General features: G+C 49.8%; 1 long non-coding RNA gene across 2 annotated transcripts in view; it reads left to right on the forward strand.

Moving 5' to 3' along the window:
• LOC120367355 (uncharacterized) overlaps window positions 1-22,065 on the forward strand; it is a 156,058-nt gene that overhangs the window by 68,264 nt on the left and 65,729 nt on the right. The window contains exon 4 of one of the 2 annotated variants that reach the window (XR_012512737.1): window positions 3,565-6,224. The exons of the other annotated variant lie outside the window; for it this stretch is intronic. This is a non-coding gene — a long non-coding RNA (uncharacterized LOC120367355). Of the gene's footprint in view, window positions 1-3,564; window positions 6,225-22,065 lie in introns of those variants that run through there. 2 annotated transcript variants of the gene reach the window in all.

Here is a 22,065-nt window from a genome sequence, read left to right on the forward strand (position 1 = left end):
GGGGCAGAGCTGGAATTCTGAGCAGGCAGCCTCCACGTTCCTAACCATACTACCATCCCCAACCCTCTCTGTCTCTGTAAACGGGAACTGTTGGGTCCACTCTGACCCTCTCATTTTTCTAATTTGGAAACTGAAGGCCTGAGAGGGGTGACACTCTGCCCAAAGTCCCAGAGTCCACCAGTATCCTGGCACCCAGCAGGGTCTGCTTCTGGCACCCTCTGCCTCTCCTTTGGGGTCAGATTAACCTCAGGAAGCTGGAGAGGAAGCCCGGGAAGGGTTTCCTGGCCAGTTGATAGAGTTACCTTGAAAAAGTTGCTATTGACCTTTTATGTACCGAGAAGCACATAGAGACAAAGACCTTGCAGAGTGCGCAGAAGAACCTTCCCGAGGCTGTGCTCAGGGGGTGCTTGGCTGGGGAGACCCCTTGCCAGATCATACAGCACTCACAGGGTCCAGTCTGGTTGCAAGAGAGAGAGAGCAACGCAGGCAGAAAACACAGGCTCCGTGGCAGGGGTGTGGGGTGAATCAGCCTGCTGGAGGGGCCGCTGAACTGCCACAGCTGGATGGGGGACTGGGAGGCAGGGCCTGGCAGCACTCTGCTCACAGCTTCACCATCACGATGAAATAGCTGCAGTCACTTTCCAGCACTGGGTCACTTCATTCAGGATTCCAGTTCTTGGGAGAGAGAATCTTATTGGATCATTTTAGATCGCCTGTTTGTCTGTGAACCAGTCCCTGTGTTCAAGGGGATGGAGCACTCTGATTGGCCGGTCCTGGGTCATGTTTGCTCTTGGACCAGTGCTGGGATCAGCCCTCGCAGAGACCCATGGACCCAGACGTGGGAGGAACGTGGTCTCAAAGCTTTGTTAGAGCAGGACTGAGTCAGCTTGGCTGCAGGGTCGTGAGCCCCAAACAGGGCCCTGGTGTGAGTTAGAAACAGCAGCCTGGGGCCAGCATCAGCCGTGTGGGCCCGGCCTTGGTAAGCAGAGCCTGGGTAAATTGAGCCCCCATGCGTCCTTCTATAGGGTGCCTTGGTGAGGGAACGCGCAGGCCGATGCACAGTGATCCTGTCCCTGTTCAGACTCCCCTGCCCTGATGCTGTCTCCGTGGCTGGGCTCCCGATCCACCTGTGTAAACCTAACGGTTTTCAGCTTTGCTCTGCTGATCTCTCCATCTTCACCTGCCTCCGTTCCCTGCTCCCCATTTTCTAAGTGTAAGGAATGTAAGCTATTTTCTTACATTTCATTTGTTTTTCATATAGTTACACAGTTGTGCGTCGATCATCACCATCAATTTAAAAACACTTTCACTATTCCAATAACATACTCATCCCTTAGCCATCACCCCGCACTCTCCCACACCCCACTCTCCCAGCCTTGAACAACCACTGATCTATGTTCTGCGTCTGTAGATTTGCCTATCTTGGACATTTCATATAAATTCAATCCTATATGGTTCTTTGAGACTTGCTTCTCTTAATTAGAATAATGTTCTCAAGGTTCGTTCATGTCATGGCCTGTATTCGTGCTTCTTCTCTTTCTTTCGTTCCCTCCCTCCCTTCCTTCCTTTTCTTTCTTCTTTCTCTTTCCTTCTTTCCTTCCTTCTCTCTCTCTCTTCTTTCTTTTCCTCCCTTCCTTCCCTCCCTCCCTCCCTCCCTTCTCTTTCTTTTCTTTCTTTCCTTCCTTCCTCCCTCCCTCCCTTCTCTCTCTCTCTCTCTCTCGCTCTCTCTCTCTTTCTTCTGAATCAGAGTCTTGCTCTGTTGCCCAGATTGGAGTGCAGTGGCACCATCTTGATTCCCTGCGCCTCCCAGGTTCAAGCAATTCTCCTGTCTCAGCCTCCTGAGTAGTTGGGACTACAGACGCATGCCACCACACCCATATTTTTAGTGGAGATGGGGTTTTACCATGTTGGCAAGGCTGGTCTCAAACTCCTGACTTCGGGTGATTTGCCCACCTCAGCCTCCCAAAGTGCTTGGATTATAGGCATGAGCCACTGCACCTGGCCCTCCTTATTCATTCTTGTTAATTATTTTGTACTCATTAGCCCTCCCCATTCCTCTCCACCACCAGCTACCTCCCTGCAGCCCCCACTACCCTTTGCAACCTCTGGTCATCATCTTTCCCAGGTTCTTTTTAACAACCAGATCCAACATGAATAGAACGAGAACTCACTCATTACCGCCAGGAGGGCCCCAAGACATTCAAGAGAGATTTGTCCCCATTTCCCACCAGGCACCACCTTTAACATTGGCAATCACATTTCAACATGAGATTTGGAGGAGACACATATCCCAACCATGGCATGAAGTGAATGAATAGAGAGTGATATTTCCCATACACCTGAGTTGTGGGCTGACATTTCTACCACACGGCACATTGCCGGAATCCTCCATTGGGTGTGTGTTCCTTGTGACTTGAACAAGCCTGAGAAGGCTTGAGACTTCTTCCTGGGCCTCTGAAGGGCTGTCTGGAGTCAGGGACAGCAATTCTGCAGAACTCTGCGTGAGGAAGAGTAGAAATGGCTGGGGTTAGAAATGTTGTCCTATTAATCACAAGAAAAAGGGTCTCTTCGATGGAGCTGCCCTGTGATGGGAAGGGCTACCTTGAAAGGAAGTGAGCTTCCCGTTCCTGCAGGTATGCAAGTGATACTAGCAGAGGTGTGGAGAAGTAACTCCTACCTGTGGAGTTCGCCTGACTGAAATAATGCAGAGGCCCCTTTCAAGCTTTATAGGCTGTGAGTCTGCAAGCAGAGCCCAGAGTGGTGTTGGGTAATCAGAGACAGGGAGTTAGCTGAAGGCATGGGGAGGGGAGGAGGAAGAAGAGTAGGAAGAATAGGAGGCAGTAAGGGAGGAGAGGAGGAGAAAGGGAATAAGGGGCCCAGCTGAGAAGGTCCAACATTGATCAAACGTTTTTCAAAGAGAGGCTGGGCATGGTGGCTCACGCCTGTAATCCCAGCATTTTGGGAGGCTGAGGCAGGCAAATCACTTGGGGTCAGGAGTTTGAGATCAGCCTGGCCAAGATGGAAAAAACCTGTCTCTACTACAAATACAACACTTAGGCAGGTGTGGTGGTGAGCCCCTGTAATCCCGGCTACTCGGGAGGCTGAGGCGGGAGGTTTGCTCAAACTCCAGGGACAGAGGTTACAGTGAGCAGAGATCGCACCACTGCTCTCCAGCCTGGATAAGAGAGTGAGACTCTATCTCAAAAAAACAAAAGTTTTTCAAAGAGAATATTTCCAAGTGGGGGCCACATGTCCACAACAGTCAGAATAGCCTAAGCCAAGCTTGTCCAACTTGCAGTCCGCAGACCGCATGCGACCCAGAATGGCTTTGAATGCAGCCCAACACAAATTCGAAAACTTTCATGAAACATTAGGACATTCATGCATGGCCCCCCCACTTTTTTTAAGCTCATCAGTCATCATTAGTGTTACTGTCTTTTATGTGTGGCCCAAGACAGTTCTTCCAATGTGGCCCAGGGAAGCCAAAAGATTGGACAGCGCTGGACTATGCTGCAGTAACAGATTAACCTGAAATCTCAGTAAATGTATTTTTCACTCTTGCAGAGTCCGGGTGTCCCTGTGGCTATGATATCTGGCATCCAGGGAGGGACGATGGAATGCAAAGGGGAGATGGGAAAAGGCCACCAGCACGTCACTGCCACAGCCCAGTAGTGACACGGCACTTCACTGTCACAACCCAATAGCAGCACTCACCAGCCAATGCTCAGAACAAGTCACATGATCCAGCCATCTGCAAAGGAAGCTGAGAAACTTCCAGAAGGCCGTGGACATGTTGAGAGCACCAATTTTCTGTACTACAGACACAGACCCACAACGATACACGATTTTAGATGGTAAAGAAGATAATTTTTGGTGAAAATAGAGTGTTAGATAACGTTGAGTTGCATAATGAGAAAATTCTTCCCAGATCAATTATCTCAAAAGCCTTATAATTATGAGAAAGTCTCAAGTTGGTGATAATATGTCTTTAACACATCCCTAAAATCTGAACACTGGTGATTTTTATCAATAAATAGAGCACTGGCCTCAGATTCAGAGCCTTCAAGAGAAAAGATAAAATCCTACTAACCGTACAAAACACTGGTGTGTTCCTATCATATTCATTTTTATGACTACCTCCTATTCATGGAAAATGAGACCAATTTTCCATGTAGGGTGGCAAAGTAAAGTTTCCTTTTAAATAAATTAATTTTTTAAAATTGACTCTTTTTAAAGAAGACTATTAAGTTAATAGTCGTATAGGTGGTACCAGAATACAGCACAGAAACATTGATGATGGAGTGTGAGTTACTGAAGTTTGTAAAATTCGATTCCAACTCCAATTCAGCAGTTGCATATATTGGAGTTTGTTTGTTTGTTTGTTTAAGTATCTAATTGACAACAAAAGATCGTATATATTTAAGATACGTGACCCATGATTTGATAGACATAATACATTGTCGAATGATGACCACGATCAAATTAGTTAACACATCCATCATCACCCATGTACACCAGATCTCCAGAATTTGTTCATGTTATAACTGAATGTTTGTGCCCTTTGACCAACATTTCCCCATGTCCCCGGTAACAACTGTTCTGCTCTCTACTTCTATGAATTCAACTTTTTAATATTCCACATATAAATGAGATCATATATCGTTTGTCTTTCTGCGTCTAGCTTATTTCACTTCCCATAATTTCCTCTAAGTTCCTCCGTGTCGTCGCAAAGGGCAGGATTTCCTTCCTTTTTACGGCTGAATGATGTTCTTCGTTCATTTACTTATGGACACTTAGTTCTTTCCACATCTTGGCTACTGTGAATAGAGCTGCAACAAACAAGATGTGCATGTCCTTCAACATACTGATTTCACAGCCTTCAGATGTGTACCCAGAAGTTTGATGGCTGGATCTTATAGTCCTTGGTTTTTTGAAAACAAACAAACAAACAAACAAACAAAACCAAGTTTTTTCTTTTTTTGAGAAAACTCCTTACTATTTGCCCTACTGGCTACACTAATTTGCATTTCCACCAACAGTGTACAAGCATTTCTTTTTCTCTACACCCTGATCAGCACTCGCCAACGCTTATCTTTTTATATATAATAGTCATCCTAACAGGTGTGAGGTGATCTATCATTGTGGTTTTGTCGGCATTTCTCCGATGATTAGTGATGTTGAGCACCTTTTCATATATCTGTTTGGCCATACGGAAGAAAGCTGGAGACATCACATCCCCTGATTTCAAACTATTACAAAGCTGTAGTCATCAAAGCAGTATGGTTCTAGCAGAAAAACAGACATATAGACCAATGAAACATATTGTATATCTTCTTTGGAAATGATGAACCCCTGACCTCTGGTGATCCACCTGTCTCGGCCTCCCAAAGTGCAGAGATTACAGGCATGAGCCACTGCGCCTGGCCTGTTACTGAGCTTTTCTGAAGCCACCTGCATCCTTCGCCACATCCCCATTGCTCTCACGTGCCTGGGACTCCCACACTTCTGCACACCTGCTTGTGCATGGAGAGCTCTGGAAGCCCTTCCCAGCTGCGTCAGCCTAGGCACTGCCTCCACCCTCACAGGCCCACCCACCTCCCCTAACGGGGCTTTAGGCTGGGTGGGAAGATCCAGGGCCCCTTTCTCAGGGACCCCTCAGCATCCCATTCTCTTCGATGCTCTTCAAATCCCTGGCATGGGGCAGGGCAGTGCTGGCTGGCTTCCGTGCCTGGGTCTCATTGCTCCTTTCCATGCCCCTGTATGCTAGGTACCATTTGGGTTTCTTTTTTAATAGAGGGCGGAACTAAGGCCCAGAGAGGTGATGGGCATAGCAGAGCCAGGACTGAAACCCAAATGTGTCTGAGTCCTGTGCCATCAGCACCCAGCTACTTCTCAGGAAGCACAGCTAGGAATGTTACTGAAGTGAGGGGGTCTGGGGACCCTGAGAGGGGATGTGGCGAGATTTGAGGCAAGAAAGAACTGATCATAACCTGGAAAAGATACCCCAGGGGACCCTCTGCCTTCAATGGTTCCAGGGTGAGTGTCCTCAGTCTCTCCAGAGTGAACACAACACTCTTATATTAATTCCACAAATATTCACCAAGACCCCTTATGTTCACTACTGCCAAGACTACAGCAGTGAACGAAAAGACTAGTGGAAAAACAAGACTACCCTTGTGGAACTAACTCTTTTTTTTTTTTTTTTTTTTTTTTTTTTAAGACAAGATCTTAACCTGTTAGCCAGGCTGGAAATATAATGGTCATAGATCATAGCTCACTGCAGCCTCGAACTCCTGGGCTCAAGCAATCCTCCCACCTCAACCTCCCAAGTAGCTGGGACTACAGGCACACATCAAAATGCCTGGCGAAATTTTTTTTTTTTTAAATTTTGGTAGAGACGGGGTCCTGCTGTATTGCCCAGGCTGGTCTCAAATTCCTGGGCTGAAGCAATCCTCCTGCCTCAGCCTCTCAAAGCACTGGGATTACAGCTGTGTGAGCCACCACGCTTGGCCAGAACCAACGTTGCTATAGGTATAAACAGAAAACACACCCACAAAGAACTGAAGAGGTTAAGTCCGGATTTGTATCAGTCAAGTGAGGGATATGGAGGAGTGGGTATGACAGGTGGTCAGGGAAAGCCTCTATGAAGAGTGACATTTGGGCTGAGACCAGCTGCATAAAGATCTAGGAAGAGTGTCCCAAGGTAGATGGAACAGAAAATAGGTGGCACCAGCGGGGCCACAGGCTTGGTGCATCTGAGGAACAGAAAGGAGCCAGGTATGGCCAGAGCACAGCAAAGTAGCTGGGATTGCTGTGTGAGGGGTCTGGGAGCTAGGCAGGGGTGAGAGCATGAGGGTCTTATTGTCATTTGCTGTACAGGCCGGATACAGACAGCATACTCAAGGGGTGGGGGAAATTGGTGAAAGTTTAATGAAAGAATGAAAGGACTCTTTGCTTTTTTGAGACAGGGTCTTACTCTGTTGCCCAGGCTGGAGTGCAGTGGTGTGATCACAGCTCACTGCTGCCTCGACCTCCCAGGCTCAGGTAATCCTCTTGCCTCTGCCTCCCTCTTTATGGAGGTGTGGATCAGGTTGAGAGAAACTGAAAAGAGGTGACAAAGGACTTTGGGACCAGCAGCATCGGGACACTTGTTACCACGTTCAGTCCTGATGGGCCAGGAAGGCGCCATTAGGGGAACCCAGCCTGAGCTGTGGCTGGAGGAGGCGGCCGGCAGCTCTCACCCAAGGGACTCGGCTGCTGTCACCCAAGGCCAAGCAGAGAGGAAGCTGGGGACCCACTGATCTCCTGCTTCACCTCGTATTAGTCAAAGTCAATCAGAAGCCAGAGGGCAGAGAGCAAAGGTTGGTGCAGCCTCTGCAGCTCAGCTCCAGACACAGGTCAGGTCTGAGCACCGGTCCAGGCGCGGAAGTCTGGAGAGGAAGCCCGAGGACAAATGGAGACTCCAGCACAGAGTAGGCAGTGTGCATTTTATTCTGAGGTCAGTGAGAAGCCAAGGCTGGGTCAAAGCTGGGGTGGGATCTGATCTGGATTTTGTTGACCTCTCAAGCTGCTGTCTGGAGGATGGGGAAGTGCATAACCAGGGCGGCTGCTTGAGCTGTTCAAGTCGGTGGTGATGGCAGCTGGGGCCTGGAGGAAGCAGTGAGGCTGGAGAAGAAAGCAGGGCCTTGTGTGGATATCCAAGGTGAAACTGGCAGGTGGCGTGGTTTGGGTACCGGGGAGTCAGGTCTCATGATAAAAAAGCATGAGGGACCGGGTGTGGTGGATCACTCCTGCAATCTCAGCACTTTGGGAGGCTGACGCAGCTGGATCGCCTAAGGTCAGGAGTTCGAGACCAGTCTGGCCAACATGGTGAAACTCTGTCTCTACCAAAAATACAAAAATTAGCCAGGTGTGGTGGCGAGTGCCTGTAATCCCAGCTACTTGGGAGGCTGACGGAGAAGAATCACTTGAACCCGGGAGGTGGAGGTTGCAGCGAGCGAAGATCGTGCTACTGTACTCCAACAGGGGTGACAGGAATGAAACTCTGGCTCAGGAAAAAAAAAAAAAAAGCACAAGGAAGAAAAATCATGAATGGCTTAATCTCAGCCCCTCTTGAAGCTCAGGAAGCTCACAGCCAAGTGTGTATGAAACCTTTACCCTCTGGACCTGCTTACCCTCACCACTTCACAGGGAAAGGGGCTTAGATGAAATCCTTAGGAGAATCCTCTGTGGCAGATGTTCTCCTTACAGCTGAAGGATTCAGGCATCAGAAGAGTTAAGCCATCTGCCTGACGTCACACAGCAAGTAAGTGGCAGGTGAGGATTTGGACCTGGGTCTGCCTGATTCAGGGAAACCCTGTGCAGAAGGACTCAGGTGAGATCCCTGGCGTTAGACGTCAGCCCAAAGCTGGAGCTTTACTGCCTCATGAGCTCTGCTCTAGAGTCAGGATGTAAGCGCATCACCAACATGTGCACGTGATTTGGGACTAGCTAGAGGAAATACATGGCCACTTGTGGCATGCAAGAATGTGAGCAGAGCAGGAGCCTAGCAGACTTTTCTTTCTTTTTCTCACTATTAAAGAATTGAGGGATAAGGAAGGGGACTAACATTTATAAAATTCATTCATTGACTCATTCATTCATTTATTCATCCTTTGGTTCAGTGATCTAGGTTTCTTGCTGGGCAGGCAAGTTACTTGTATTATCTCATTCAATCCCCCAAATGAACAATCCAGTCAAGGTTGGCACCCCACTTCACCCCTGTTTTGCAGGACTGAGGAAATGGAGGCTCTGTGAGGGGAAGTGACTGGCTTAAGGTAACAGACCCCCTCCTTCTCTCTCTCCTAAAACATTTTCTCCTGAGTGTAGCATCCACGGGGAGGCAGACTGTAGAGGGCAGGGGGTGCTGAAACCAGGCTGTCTGTTCAGATCTTGGCTCCCCTTTAATAGAGCGGTGACCTTGGCTTCCACATCTGTAGAATGGGTTAGCAATGGTATCCACATCAAAGGCCTGCTGCAGAGATTGATGGAGATAAGGGATATAAACGCCTGAGCAGAGCAAAGGCTCAGAGTACTTTGACTATCACTGTGATCTCCCTTCCCGAATCAGTGTCAAGTTCAAATGCCTTGAGGGAGGCTTCTCAGCCATCTCTGGGCTCTGTTAACTCACAAGTACCAGATCAACTCTGCTGTCTTCCCTGAGCTGCTGCAGGGCCAGGTCCTGGGGGAGGCGCGCAGGCATGGGAAGACAGACTCTGCCTTCGAGCTTCATACCTGGTGCAGGAGACAAATGAGGGCTCGCTGCGGATACACCGCCATGTAATACGTGCAATTGTAAAGATGGGTTCAAGTAAGAGCGACGATAATGGCGACCCCAACCTGTCACTTGTTTTTTGAGACAGAGTCTCCCTCTATTGCGCAGGCTGGAGTGCAGTAGCATGATCTCAGCTCACTGCAACCTCCGCCTCCCGGGTTCAAGCGATTCTCCTGCCTCAGCCTCCCAAGTAGCTGGGATTACAGGCATGTGCCACCACACCCGGCTAATTTTTGTATTTTTAGTAGAGACGGACTTTCACCATGTTGGCCAGATCGAACTCCTGATCTCAAGCGATCCACCTGCCTCGGCCTCCCAAAGTGCTGGGATTCCAGGCGTGAGTCGCCGCACCCGGTCCCCAACCCATCACTTTTTAGTGCATCACCTTGCTTTATTTCTTTCTCAGTACTTATTAATATCAAATCATCTTATTCATTTGTTGGCTGTCTTTCGTACTGCTGGTCTTCAGCACCAAGAACCATACCCACCACTCTCTCTTCACTGTCTAACCTAGCGCCTGGCATCGAGCGGATACTCCGTAAATATTAACTGAATGTAGCAGTGAGTCAGCACTGTCCCTCTGACATGGAGGAGAGGCAGGAGACAGGTGGCAGGGATTGTGTGAGCTCTGCCTCTGAGCCTCCCTGACCCCCTCCCTGAGTTCCCTGCCCACCGCTGAGGTCATCAGGGATGCTGGCAGGGACTGCAGCCTCCGGCCACTTTGGGGGTTGGCTCCCCGCACACCCCCCGGCTCTGGCAGCTGTGTGAGGTCAGCTCCTGGAGCTCGTGGGAGTTTCCAGACGTAAGCGTGGGCCAGAGACGGTAGGCAGGTGGCTTTGAGCAAGCTTGGGGTGCTCCCAGCATCCTTTCCTTTAGGATGGGGAGATCCTAGCGTCCACTTTGAGCTGGCTGGTGGAGCCCGGGGCCTGCGGACTCAGGATGGGTCTTGACGCCTTAAAACCAGGGCATTGCCACTTCCTAGCCGTGCGCCCTTGATTTCTCTGGGCCCAGCTCCTATCTGCGAAGTGGGGATACACAGTACAACCTCGCGGCTCCAGGTGGATTAGAGGAGTCCGCCTAGGAAAAGCTGCAGCCAGGAGCCAGTCCCCTGCGCCCTTTCGAGGGTCCAGGCCTGGTCCCAGAGATCCCAACGGCCAGGGCCACGCCTGGGTCCCCCTGCTCCCGGGGACCCTCTCGGAGCCGCTCCTCCTCCGCTTCCCACGCTCTCTCCGCGGCCGCTGGGCTGCAGCAAAGAGCTGCTCTGAGTGTTTCGAACTTGCCTCTTAAAAAAAAAAAAAAAAAAAAAAGGAAAGAAAAAGAAAAAGGAAAGCCCTTTCTTGGAGAGTTGCCCGCGGCAGACATAATTTAAATGAACTTAAACCATTTCCGTCCCCTCCCCCACCTCGTGATCCTTTTTCACGGACGAGGGAAGAGAAAACCTTTTCGGGAGGAAGCTCCGGGAGGCGCGTCTCTCTCTCTTCCCTCCAGCGGATGCCCGGGCTGCAGAGGATGGAGTTGGCGGCGGGCGCGGCGGGTCGGGAGCGGGGAGCGGCGGGTGGGGCGGCTGCTCGGGGAACGCGGGGGGACGGGGTGGGGGTGGGGGGGGAGCGCGGGGACGTGGTGGGGGGGGAGCGGCCCCCCCGTCCCGCCGCCGCCTCTGCAGTGCCGCGCATGGCCGCTGGGGGGCAGCAGGGCCCCGCGGAGGCCCCGTGCCGGCCTCCGGCCCCAGACCCGCCTTCCCCGACCTCCGCCCTGGCTGCTCGCGGGACCCCGGGACCGGAGCTCCGGAGGCAGCAGCCCGCGCTCTTTGCTCCTCACCTCTTTCATCTATCCCTAATTCATTAATTCATGCATCCTTTCCGACTTCATGTCTTCAGCCCCCACGCACCACTTTCTCTCCCGTCTACTTTCCCTTCCTTCTTTCCTTCCCTCCCTCCTCTTCATTCATTCCTCCCTCCCGTTCCTTCTCCCGCCCGCCCAGCACGCATCCATTCTTCCTGACATCCACCCGCCATCCATCTCTCCCCCCAACTTCCTCTCCTTCCTTCCTCCCTTTTCCCTCTTTCCCTCCCTTCGTCTCTTTCCTTCCTCCCTCCAGCCCTCCTTTCTTCCCTTCTTTCCCTTTCACCCTTCCTCCCTTTTCCTCCTTCCCTTCCTCTGCCCTTCCCTCCTTTCTTCCTTCCCTCTTTCCCTCCCTCCCTCCCTCCCTCCCTGTTTTACTCTCTCCTTTCCTTCCCCGTTCTCCCCCGCGCCCCCCCCCGTCTCTCCCTTCTTTTCCTCTCTCCCTTCTTCCTCCCCTCCTCCCTCCATCTCTCTTTCCTCCCTTTCTCTTCCTTTCTTCTGGATTCTGCAGTCAGACTAACTTCAGCGTCTCTGGGCAGGTCCTGCAGGGCTTTTCTGCCCCGGGAGGGGAGGACGCCTGGCCAGCCTCACAGACGGGACACGCTGCAGGCGGCATTGAACCCCACAGCCACAGAAGAGCCTTGCACAGGCCTGGCACCAGTGAGAGCCCAGGGCTGTGCCAGGAGGGGTCCCCTGCTTCTCTAATCTGGCTGCCCTTTTAGAATCACCAGGGAGCCTTTAAGACCTACCTGTAACCTGGGCCTCTCCAGAAATTCTGGTGGGTCTCAGACACTCTTATCGTTTATTTGTTTTGAGACGGAGTCTTGCTCTGTTGCCCAGGCTGGGGTGCAGTGGCACAATCTTGGCTCACTGCAACCTCCGCCTCCTGGGTTCTCCTGCCTCAGCCTCCCGAGTAGCTGGGACTACAGGCACCCGCCACCACACCTGGCTATTATTTTTAGTAGAGACGGGTTTTCACCGTGTTAGCCAGGATGGTCTCGATCTCCTGACCTTGTGATCTACCCGTCTCTGCCTCCCAAAGTGCTGGGTTTACAGGCATAAGCCCCTGCACCTGGCCTATTTTATTTTATTTTTGAGACGGAGTTTCCCTGTGTCACCCATGCTGGAGCGTAGTGGCACGATCTCAACTCACTGCAACCTCTGCTTCCCAGGTTCAAGTGATCCTCCCACCTCAGCCTCCTGAGTAGCTGGGATACAGGTGCCTGCTACCATGTCCAGCTAATTTCTGTAGTTTCGTAGAGATGGGGTTTCACCATGTTGGCCAGGCTGGTCTCCAACTCCTGACCTCAAGTGATCCACCCACCTCGACCTCCTAAAGTGCCGGAATGACAGGTGTGAGCCACAGCGCCTGGCCTTTTTTATTTTAATAGGCAGCCAGAGTGAAGAACTGATGCTGGAAAGGTTGTTTTTGATTCAGGCCAACTAGTGCCAGGCGAATGCGGGCATGGGGGTGAACAGAGGTAGTGGGGACTTGACGGTGCCCTTTGCCCACTGGCACAACCCCCCCCCCAACACTCCTCTAGGAGTCTTGGGGACTCCAGGGTACCTGCGGTGCTCCTGCCTCCACGCACTGAGCAGACTGACACCCCGGGTCTTCCTCCACACACCGGTCCCCCGCCTGCCTGCCTGGTGTGCTATACAGGTGCCTGGAAGGCCCCCCTGTAGCACCCTGGGCCAGGCACAGTGCAAAGCATGTTAAACGAACTCATGAGCTGGCCTTCACAGCAGCCAATAAAATAGGCATCAAACATTTTATTTACTTTTTTAGACAGGGTCTTTGCTGTGTCACCTAGGCCAGAATGCAGTGGTGCGATCATAGCTCACTGCAGCCTCGAACTCCTGGACTCAAGTCTTCCTCTTGCCTCAGCCTGCACAGTAGCTGGGATTACTGTTGAGCACCACCATAGCTGGCTCCTTTATAATTTTTTTTTTTTTTTTTTTTGTAGAGATGGAGTCTTGCTATTTGCCCAGGCTGTTCTCAAACTCCTGTCCTTAAGTGATCCTTCTGCTTCAGCCTCCCAAAGCTCTGGGATTATAGCATGAGCCACTGTGCCCAGCAGAAATAGATAAATGTATACCTCTCCTTTTTACAGGAAACAAAAGGCTCAGGGAGGGCTGAAGGTTACCATGGTATACTTAACTGTTGGCATGAATATTTCGGTCTTTCCTGCTTCCTGAGAACCCAGGAAAGAACATTTTCCAGCCCCTGGAGTTAAGCCCCTTCCAGCCCCGCAGCCAGCCTGGGCCATGTGGCTAGCCCAGCCAGTGAAATGTAGGTGAAAGTGATGGGTGCCACTTCCGGGCTGAAGCAGGAAGAGCCTTTCTGTAATTACCCAGCCTCTCTCTGTCTGGCCCTGGTGGTTTTGGCTGTGTTGAGGTCCTGGAATCATGGAGTTCCAAGTGGTTCCGTGCGCATTGCTACGTGGCCACATCTGCAGCAGATTTGCGTGAAGTCAAAGGAACTTTTCTCCTGTTTAGTCACTGCGATTGAGAGACTGCAGCAAATCCCAGCCCACCTCGATTAATACATCCCGCAGCTGGGAAGTGGTGTGGTGGGATGTGAACTCAGATCTCTCTGACCACAGGCTGGAAACAGAATCAGGGAAGGTGGTCGTAGATTCAAGGACACACGTTTTTCCTTCCGCTGCGTTTTAACGTTTTGAAATCCGGTTTCATCTGATCATCAGCGGCACCTGGCAGCAGCTGTTGGCCCTTTGATCATGATTGCTGTCTTTGCCCTCGTGCCTTTTGGCAAGATTTTCTTTCTTTTTTTTTTTTTTTTTTTAAAAAGGGCCAATATCGAAACTTGAAGAATGAATGAATGTCTGCTTGGAATAAAACCTCAGGGACGGTGTTAGAACAGTCTTTTAAGAAATGTTGCATTGCTTATATTCTTGCTGTTCTGGAAGATGCTATTGTATGAAAAACACAAACATCAATGCCTCTGAGTTGAAAAGAGACTCACAAGAGTTGAACTCTGAGTGTGAAGATGTTTTAGGATACAGTGACCAATTTATTTTGCTGATACTTCCCATTTTATATATGCATGATAGGGCTGTATGATAAAAAATCTATGTCTAAACAAGTCCAAGAGAGTTCTTTCAATACATATAAAATAAAAATTCTAAGTGATAATAAAACATCATGTCTTGGTTTAATTGGCAGTGTTTTTTCTTTCTTAGTGGTACATAAAGATGCACCCTACAATCAATATGGCATCTTAGATTTGCTGAAATACAGTCTGTGTAGCTCCTGGGAGGCAGAGTTTGCTGTGGTTAGCTGCCTCAGGGGGGCTGGACCCCCTGGAGAGCCTGCTGGTGGGAACTGGCATCATTGCGGGGGCTCCATTCTCAGGGGCCCCTTCTGTGCCCAAGAACCTGGCTTTGACTTTCTTCTGTGCAGATTCTCTTTCTGACAGCTCCTGGCTTATGGCTGCTCGGTGGAGCTGATAGCGTTCAGGGTAAATGCAGGCTCCACAGAGGGAAAGAGGAATCCTCAGAATGTAATAAAGAGAAAGAGAGGGTGAGCTCCCCAGGCCCCTTCCAGGGAAATCAAGTGAAATTTCTGGAATGAGGATGAAGACAGCTGGCGTCTTTTCCTGTCTGTCTTCCTTAGTGTCAAGGGCCTGGATGTGGCTCTGGCAGAGAGGGCAGCTCTATCTGAGGAGTGAGGCTTGGGGTGGAGGGGTGGAAAGGAGAGGGGAGGCGGGGCGTGGCAGCTCATGCCTGTACTCCCAGCATTTTGGGAGGCCAAGGCGGCGGATCGTGAGGTCAGGAGATCGAGACCATCCTGGACAACATGGTGAAACCCCATTTCTACTAAAATTCAAAAACTTAGCCCGGCATGGTAGCATGTTCCTGTAGTCCCAGCTACTTGAGAAGCTGAGGCAGGAGAATTGCTTGAACCTGGGAGGCGGAGGTTGCAGTAAGCCAAGATTGCACCACTGTACTCCAGCCTGATAACAGAGCAAGACTCCATCTCAAAAGAAAAAAAGGAGGGGAAGAAGCTCTTGAGTCTCAGTAATTCCTCTTCCTGCTCAAGTGCAACCCCAATCGCATCCCCATCCCTGACTGTATCTGTCAGGCCAGACCATGTGATGCCGCAGTAACAAACAGCCCCTCATCCTAGTCTTGGTGGCTGATCATCACCAGGTTTTCATTCTCAGGTGTGCCTCATGTCTCTCCTGGGTCTGTTGGGGGCTTGGTTCAATTCTTCCTCGCTCAGGGATCCTGGTAGACAGAGCCTCCATCATCTGGAGACATCGTAAGTTTCCATGCAGAAGTGACATATATCATTTTCACTTACACATCATGGCTAGAACACATCACATGGCCACATCTAACGTAAAAGGAAATGTAATCCTGGTATGTGACCAGAGGAGGGGAGACTGAATATTCCTGAACCTAATGCCCTGATGACGTTCCTGTTGATTGCATTCCCTTCCCTGGCCATATCCGGTTTTCTAGCCCTGCCCTTGTCTGTAATTGCCACATCCCTGGCCACACCCCTTCCCTGAGAGCCTCTTCGTTCCTGATCATGTCCCCATATGAGGCAGTGCTTGTGTGACTGTGAGTCCCGGTACTTGCTTCTGAAAATGTCCACCTGTATCTATTCTCCCTAGCACGTCCGATGTCATAGGGTTCTGGGTATGTTCACAGCTGCTTGCCCCGCTGGGCTGTGACTCTGACTCCACAGGATGGCGCTCATTCATTCGGTGTTCAGGACAGAGCCAGGCAGAGGAGGTGTGCCCCTGCAAGAGGAACAGGTAATGAAATGGATGATAAAATGAACCTGTGGAGGAACCACGTACTCATCACCCCGGGGATTCTAGGTAGCCTGAACTTGAACGCCAGTCTTCACCCAGTGACTGGCACTGTCAGAAACGGCCAGGCTTAATGCCATGAGCAGAAGCTTGTGGAAGTTGCAAGCCCTGGGCACACGTGTGCATACACCTTCCTTAGCCTTTCTTCAAAGAAAGCAGTTAAGACCGGGCGCGGTGGTTCACGTCTGTAATCTCATCTCTTTGGGAGGCTGAGGTGGGCAGATCAAAAGGTCAGTAGTTTGAGACCAGCCTGGCCAAAATGGTGAAACCCCCATCTCTACCAAAAATACAAAAATTAGCCAGGTGTGGTGGCATGTGGCTGTAATTCTAGCTACTTGGGAGGCTGAGGCAGGAGAATTGCTTGAACCTGGGAGGCGGAGGTTGCAGTGAGCTGAGATCGCGCCACTGCACTCCAGACTGGCAATAGAACGAGACTCCATCTCAAAAAAAAAAAAAAAAAAAAAAAAAAGAAGAAGAAGGTAGTAAGTGTCTGGTGCTTGGAGTTCAGCTGGCTGGGGTGGCAGCCTGTCATCTCAATAACCATCATGCACTATGGTCTCACTCTCTCTGAGTCACCATACAGGTACCTCCCCAATCCTCACCACACCTGGCTGCATTTCAGATTTTAACAGACACTGTCAAATTGCCCTCCCACATCTACCGTTTTTATGTTAACAGTACATGAAAGTAAGGCTGGGCGCAGTGGCTTATGCCTGCAATCTTAGCACTTCCTGGGAGCATTGCTTGAGTCCAGGAGTTCAAGAGCAGCCTGGGCAACGCAGTGAGACCCACCCACCTCTTGTCCCAGTTACTTGGGAGGATGAGGTGGGGGGATCACTTGAGTCCTGGAGGTTGAGGCTGCAGTGAACCATGAGCACTCCACCGCACGCCAGCCTGGCTAACGGAGTAAAACCTTAAACAAACAAACAAAGACACCAGGACATGGAAGTACCCATTTCTTCAGGCGCTCACCAACCCCAGATGTTTTCAATCTGTGTTGTTTGTCCAGTTGATAGGTCTGAAAGGTCTTGTCACTGTTTTAATGTCTGTTTCCATGTTTTTTTCGTGTGTTAGCTGACCCTTAGTCTTTGTTGGGTGTGGGTTGCCTGGTTATACACTTGGTCTATTTCCCCATTGGGTTGTTTTGCTTTTTCTTGTTGATTGGTATGAATTTTTTGACAGTTACATGTGTTGAAAACGTTTTCTCTGCCCACTGGAATTTCAGTGGAGAACTTTTGCCTAGTTTAATTCAATTTGGTCGCTTGCTAGAGAGACTATTTCCTGGGCTGGAGATGTCAGAGTGAGCAGCAAACTGGGGTACGTTAACCCAGGGAAGTACTGGCTGCCTGGTGAGCAGAAGCCTGTGGAGGCAGCAAGCCCCGGCCCCACGTTTGCATATGGCCTCCGTAGCCTCTCCCCAAAGGAGGTGGCTAAGTGTCCCGTGCTTGGAGCTCAGTTAGCTGAGGTGGCATTCTTGTGATCTCAACAACCACCGTGTACTGTGGTCTCACTCGGTCAGAGCGCCCATACAGACACCTCCCCAATCCTCACAGCAGCCCTGTGAGATACATGTCACTTCCCCTGTCATATAAAAGAGGAAACTGAGGCTGAGGAAAATGTGTTTTTATTGTTTTGCAGAACAATGTAGGCAGCTGGGCCAGGATTGAAGAGCGACTCTATTTGATTCCAAATCCCACACTCTCTTCACTGCAACATGGCACCCCTGCCCTGCCAAGAAGGTCCATAGTAACAGGAGCTTCTGATACTCCTACTCCTGTGACCACTGCTGCTAATATTGTTACTCCAATGACTAATACCACTAAGTATTACTTTGATTACTACTATTACTACTATTATTGCTTTTAATAAGTACATTAATTTACTAAATCCTTTTTTATTCATGTTAGGCATAATTTTGGCAAACAACACATACCTGCTCCTTGCCCTAAAGGAGCTTAGGATTTAGTGGATGATGATAAAGGAAGTATTTTTTTTTAAAAGTTTAATTTTATTTTACTTTAAGTTCTGGGATACCCGTGCAGAACATGCAGGTTTGTTACACAGGTATACACGTGCCGTGGTGGTTTGCTGCACCCAGCAAGCCGCCATCTTGGTTTTAAAGCCTGCATGAGTTAGGTATTTGTCCTAACGCTCTCCCTCCCCTTGCCCCCACCCTCTGATGTTCTCCTCCCTGTGTCCATGTGTTCTCATTGTTCAACTCCCACTTATGAGTGAGAACATGCAGTGTTTTCTGTTCCTGTGTTAATTTGCTGAGAATGATGGCTTTCGGCTTCATCCGTGTCCCTGCAAAGGACATGAACTCATCCTTTTTTATGGCTGCATAGTATTCCATGGCATATATGTGCCACATTTCCTTTATCCAGTCTATCACTGATGGGTATTTGGGTTGGTTCCAAGTCTTCAAAGCAAGTAGTTTTTGAGTTCTGCCCATGTGCCGGCACTTGCTTGGTGCTTATGGACATTATTTCATTCAGTTCTCACAAACACCATTGACAATCTTCACAACATGTAGCAGCTGGTCTATGGAGGTGGGAGCTCCGGTGTTGCAGGGGGCTTTTCTCAGACACATTGAACTTTCTGGGCCACATTGTCTTAATTCAAGGCCTTTGCAGAGATTTTTGTTCTCACTGCCGGCACGTTCCTTCGCTCCCATTTCCACTTCCTTCCCCTGGAAAATCCATCATCAGCTTAAATGTTGCGTCCTTGGAGAAGTCCTCTAGGGCTCTCCACGTCAGGACTGGGGATGCTCTGATATACCCCCACGGTGTCCTGCACTTTCTCCTAGATGCGCCAGACTCCAAGAGCAGGCAGCATTTCTTGTTCACCACGGCAGCTGTGGCACCTGGCTTACGGTCAGGTGTAGACTAGGTGCTCGGTAAGGATTAGTTGTATGAGCATGAGATGCTCCTGACCACCATACTATCCAGTCCCGCAGGGGTGCATCCTTCTCAGCAGAGGTGACCAAGGCCTCTTTTGGTCATTTCATTGTTCCAGTCAGTGGCTTCTCTAAACCATTTGTCTTCAATCATCCTGTTATGGACTGAATTGTCTTCCTCCACTCCCAGTTCATATGCTGAAGTCCTAACTCCCCATGTCAAGGTCTTTGGAGAGAGCGCTTTTTTTTTTTTGTCTCACTCTGTCATCAGGCTGGAGTGCAATAGTGTGATCTCTGCTCACTGCAACCTCCACCTCCTGGGTTCAAGCGGTTCTCCTGCCTCAGCCTCCTGAGTAGCCGGGACTAAAGGCACGTGCCACCACACCCAGCTAATTGTTGTATTTTTAGAAGAGAGGGGGTTTCACCATGTTGGTCAGGATGGTCTCCATCTCTTTACCTCATGATTGGCCCACCTCAGCCTCCTAAAGTGCTGGGATTACAGGTGTGAGCCACCAGGACTGGCCAAGACTCTTCTCAGCAGAGAACTTAGCACCTGCAGGTGAGGTCCTAGTAGGTGCTCAGGGACTCTCTATAGTGAACAAGTGAAAGTCCTTATCCAGATGGGCGCCACCATGCCCAGCCGGAGATAGGGTCTTTAAGGAGATAATTAAACTTAAATGAGTTCATAAGGTGGGTTCTTAATCTGATAGGACTGGTGCTCATGTAAGAAGAGGAGGGGAGAGTAAAGAGCTCTCTGTCTCTCCTCACACACACAGAAGAAAGGCCAAGTGAGGACAGAGCAAGAAGGTGGCCGTCTGCAAGTCAGGGAGAGAGCCCTCACCAGAAACCTGATGTTTTAGCACTTTGACCTTGGACTTCCAGTCTCCTCAACTGTAAGAAAATGCATTTCTGTTGTTCGGGCACAGTGGTGCCCACAATCCCAGCATTTTGGGAGGCCGAGGTGGGGGGATCACTTCAGGTCAGAAGTTCAAGACCAACCTGGGCAACACGGTGAAACCCAACCTCCAGTAAAAATACAAAAATTAGGCGGGCATGGTGGCAAACACCTATAATCCCAGCTACTCAGGAGGCTGAGGCAGGACAATTACTTGAACCTGGGAGGCAGAGGTGGCAGTGAACTGAGATCGCACCATTGCACTCCAGCTTGGGTGGCAGAGTGAGACCCTGTATTGGAATTAAAAAAAAGAAAATAAATTATGTTAGGGCAGCCTTAGCAGACACTAACACCCATTATTTCTCTTGGGAAAACCGAGGAAGATCCCCAACTCCTTGCTCTAGCTCTGGAGCTCGGTTTAGCTAGAGGTTCTTTGTTTAGGGATGGGTGGGGTCAATGGCTGCGGCCAGGGAGAGCCAAGCCGCAGCAATTTCCGCATTTGGAGGCCTTGTGGTCTGGGAAATACATTTCCTGTAAACCTAATTTGAGCCAAATACACAGCAAATGTGCCATTAATATATTTAGCTAACTGTTTTATTGGGTTATTGGCAACAGTTTCAAAGGAGTCAGATTGAATAACAACAGAATATGTCTAACGATCGAAGAAATTACAATGTATCAGCACGTAGGCACTGCCAGGGTGCTGCCAAGTCTGTCATCAACATGGTTCTGTCTGAATTGCTTTCTTTAGGTGGGGACCTTGTTTTGCTTTTCTAAAAGAATGCTGCTTTTAATTATGTTCAGTTTTAAAGCACTGTGAAATACCAATGAGAGACCTCAAATGTACTAGTATTTCTGCCCTTAAGCTCTCCTCCCACACAGTCGCTGTTCTGCCATCTGGATGGGAGGCTCAGTCTTGCAGGAAGATCAGTTAGGGGGTCCATTTGTCGTTTCTCTGGACTGTCTCTCGCAGCAGGCATCAGGGCCCAAAGTGTGCTCCCCGGCACTGGCTAGCCCAGCCCTGCAGACTTTGCCTGCATAACCTGTGGCCATCTCATTCCTAGCACACCCCATGGTATAGTTTGAATGTTTGTTCTCCTCCCAAACTCATGTTGAAACTCATGTTAGATTGCCGATGTAACAGTGTTAAGAAGTGGGGCCTTTAGAAGGTGATGGAATCATGACAGTGGAGCCCACTTGAATGCACTTAGGTGCCCTTATAAAAGGGCTTGGTGGAGGGAGCTTGTGTCTTTCACCTCTCATCTTGTCATCTGAGGACACGGCATTCCTTCTTCTGGAGGATGCAGCATCAAGGTGCCATCTTGGAAGCAGAGAGCAGTCCTCAGCAGATACCAAACTTGCTGATGCTGTGATCTTAGACTTTCCAGCCTCCAGAACTGTGAGAAAAAAGCTTCCCGTCCTTTATAAATTGCCCAGTTCCAGTTATTTTTGTTATAACAGCACAAAACAGACTAAGACACCTCACCTGGAGATACTTACCCCTATATCCAGTGAAACACCAAGTCATGTTGACTCTCCATCTCTTCTTGCCAGTCTACCACTCCCCAGCCCCTTGGCCCTCCAGAGTTAGCAGGGCTGTGGTGAACAATTCCCTGTCCCTGCTAGCACTCTATTTCATACGTGCACAGCGAGGTCTCTGCTTTGCTTCCTCCAAAGCTGTGCTTTGCAATATGGTGGCCGCTACCACATATGACTATGTAAAGTAGAACAAATTGAAATGAGAAGGAAATGAAAAATTCAGTTCCCCAGTGGCAGTGGCCACATTCCAAGTGCTGAGCAGCAACACGTGGCTAGTGGTGATCACATGGAACAACACAAAACATTTTTTATCATCACAGAAAGTTCCATTAGGGCTGCTTTTAAATCTCCAAGGTCATTTAGCTGTGTGCACATCCAATTAGGATACCTGTAGGGTCTTCCACCCCTGGGGACTCCCTTCAGCCAGTGGGGGATGGGAGTTGGTGGCAAATTCCTCAGGCCCCCTGTCCTCCAGTGGGCAGTTCTGTTTGGTTGCTTAGATGATCCTCAGTGGGACTGAGCTCCAGGAACCCACAGAAATAACGTGCTCCATGGTACACCCTTTATTGGTTCATCCCCTTCCCTGACACACTTTCCCTATGTCTCCACTTGGGCTTCCTGAGGTCACCTCCCAAGTGAGCTACTTGCATCCAAGTGCTTGTCTGGGGCCTGCTTTTAGGGGAGCCCTGGCTAGGACACTGCTGAATTTATAGATTTTTCTCCACCTGCAGTGCCTC

The sequence above is a fragment of the Saimiri boliviensis genome, chromosome 12, assembly GCF_048565385.1.
Source record: "Saimiri boliviensis isolate mSaiBol1 chromosome 12, mSaiBol1.pri, whole genome shotgun sequence".
In the NCBI taxonomy this organism is placed as follows: Eukaryota; Metazoa; Chordata; class Mammalia; order Primates; family Cebidae; genus Saimiri; species Saimiri boliviensis.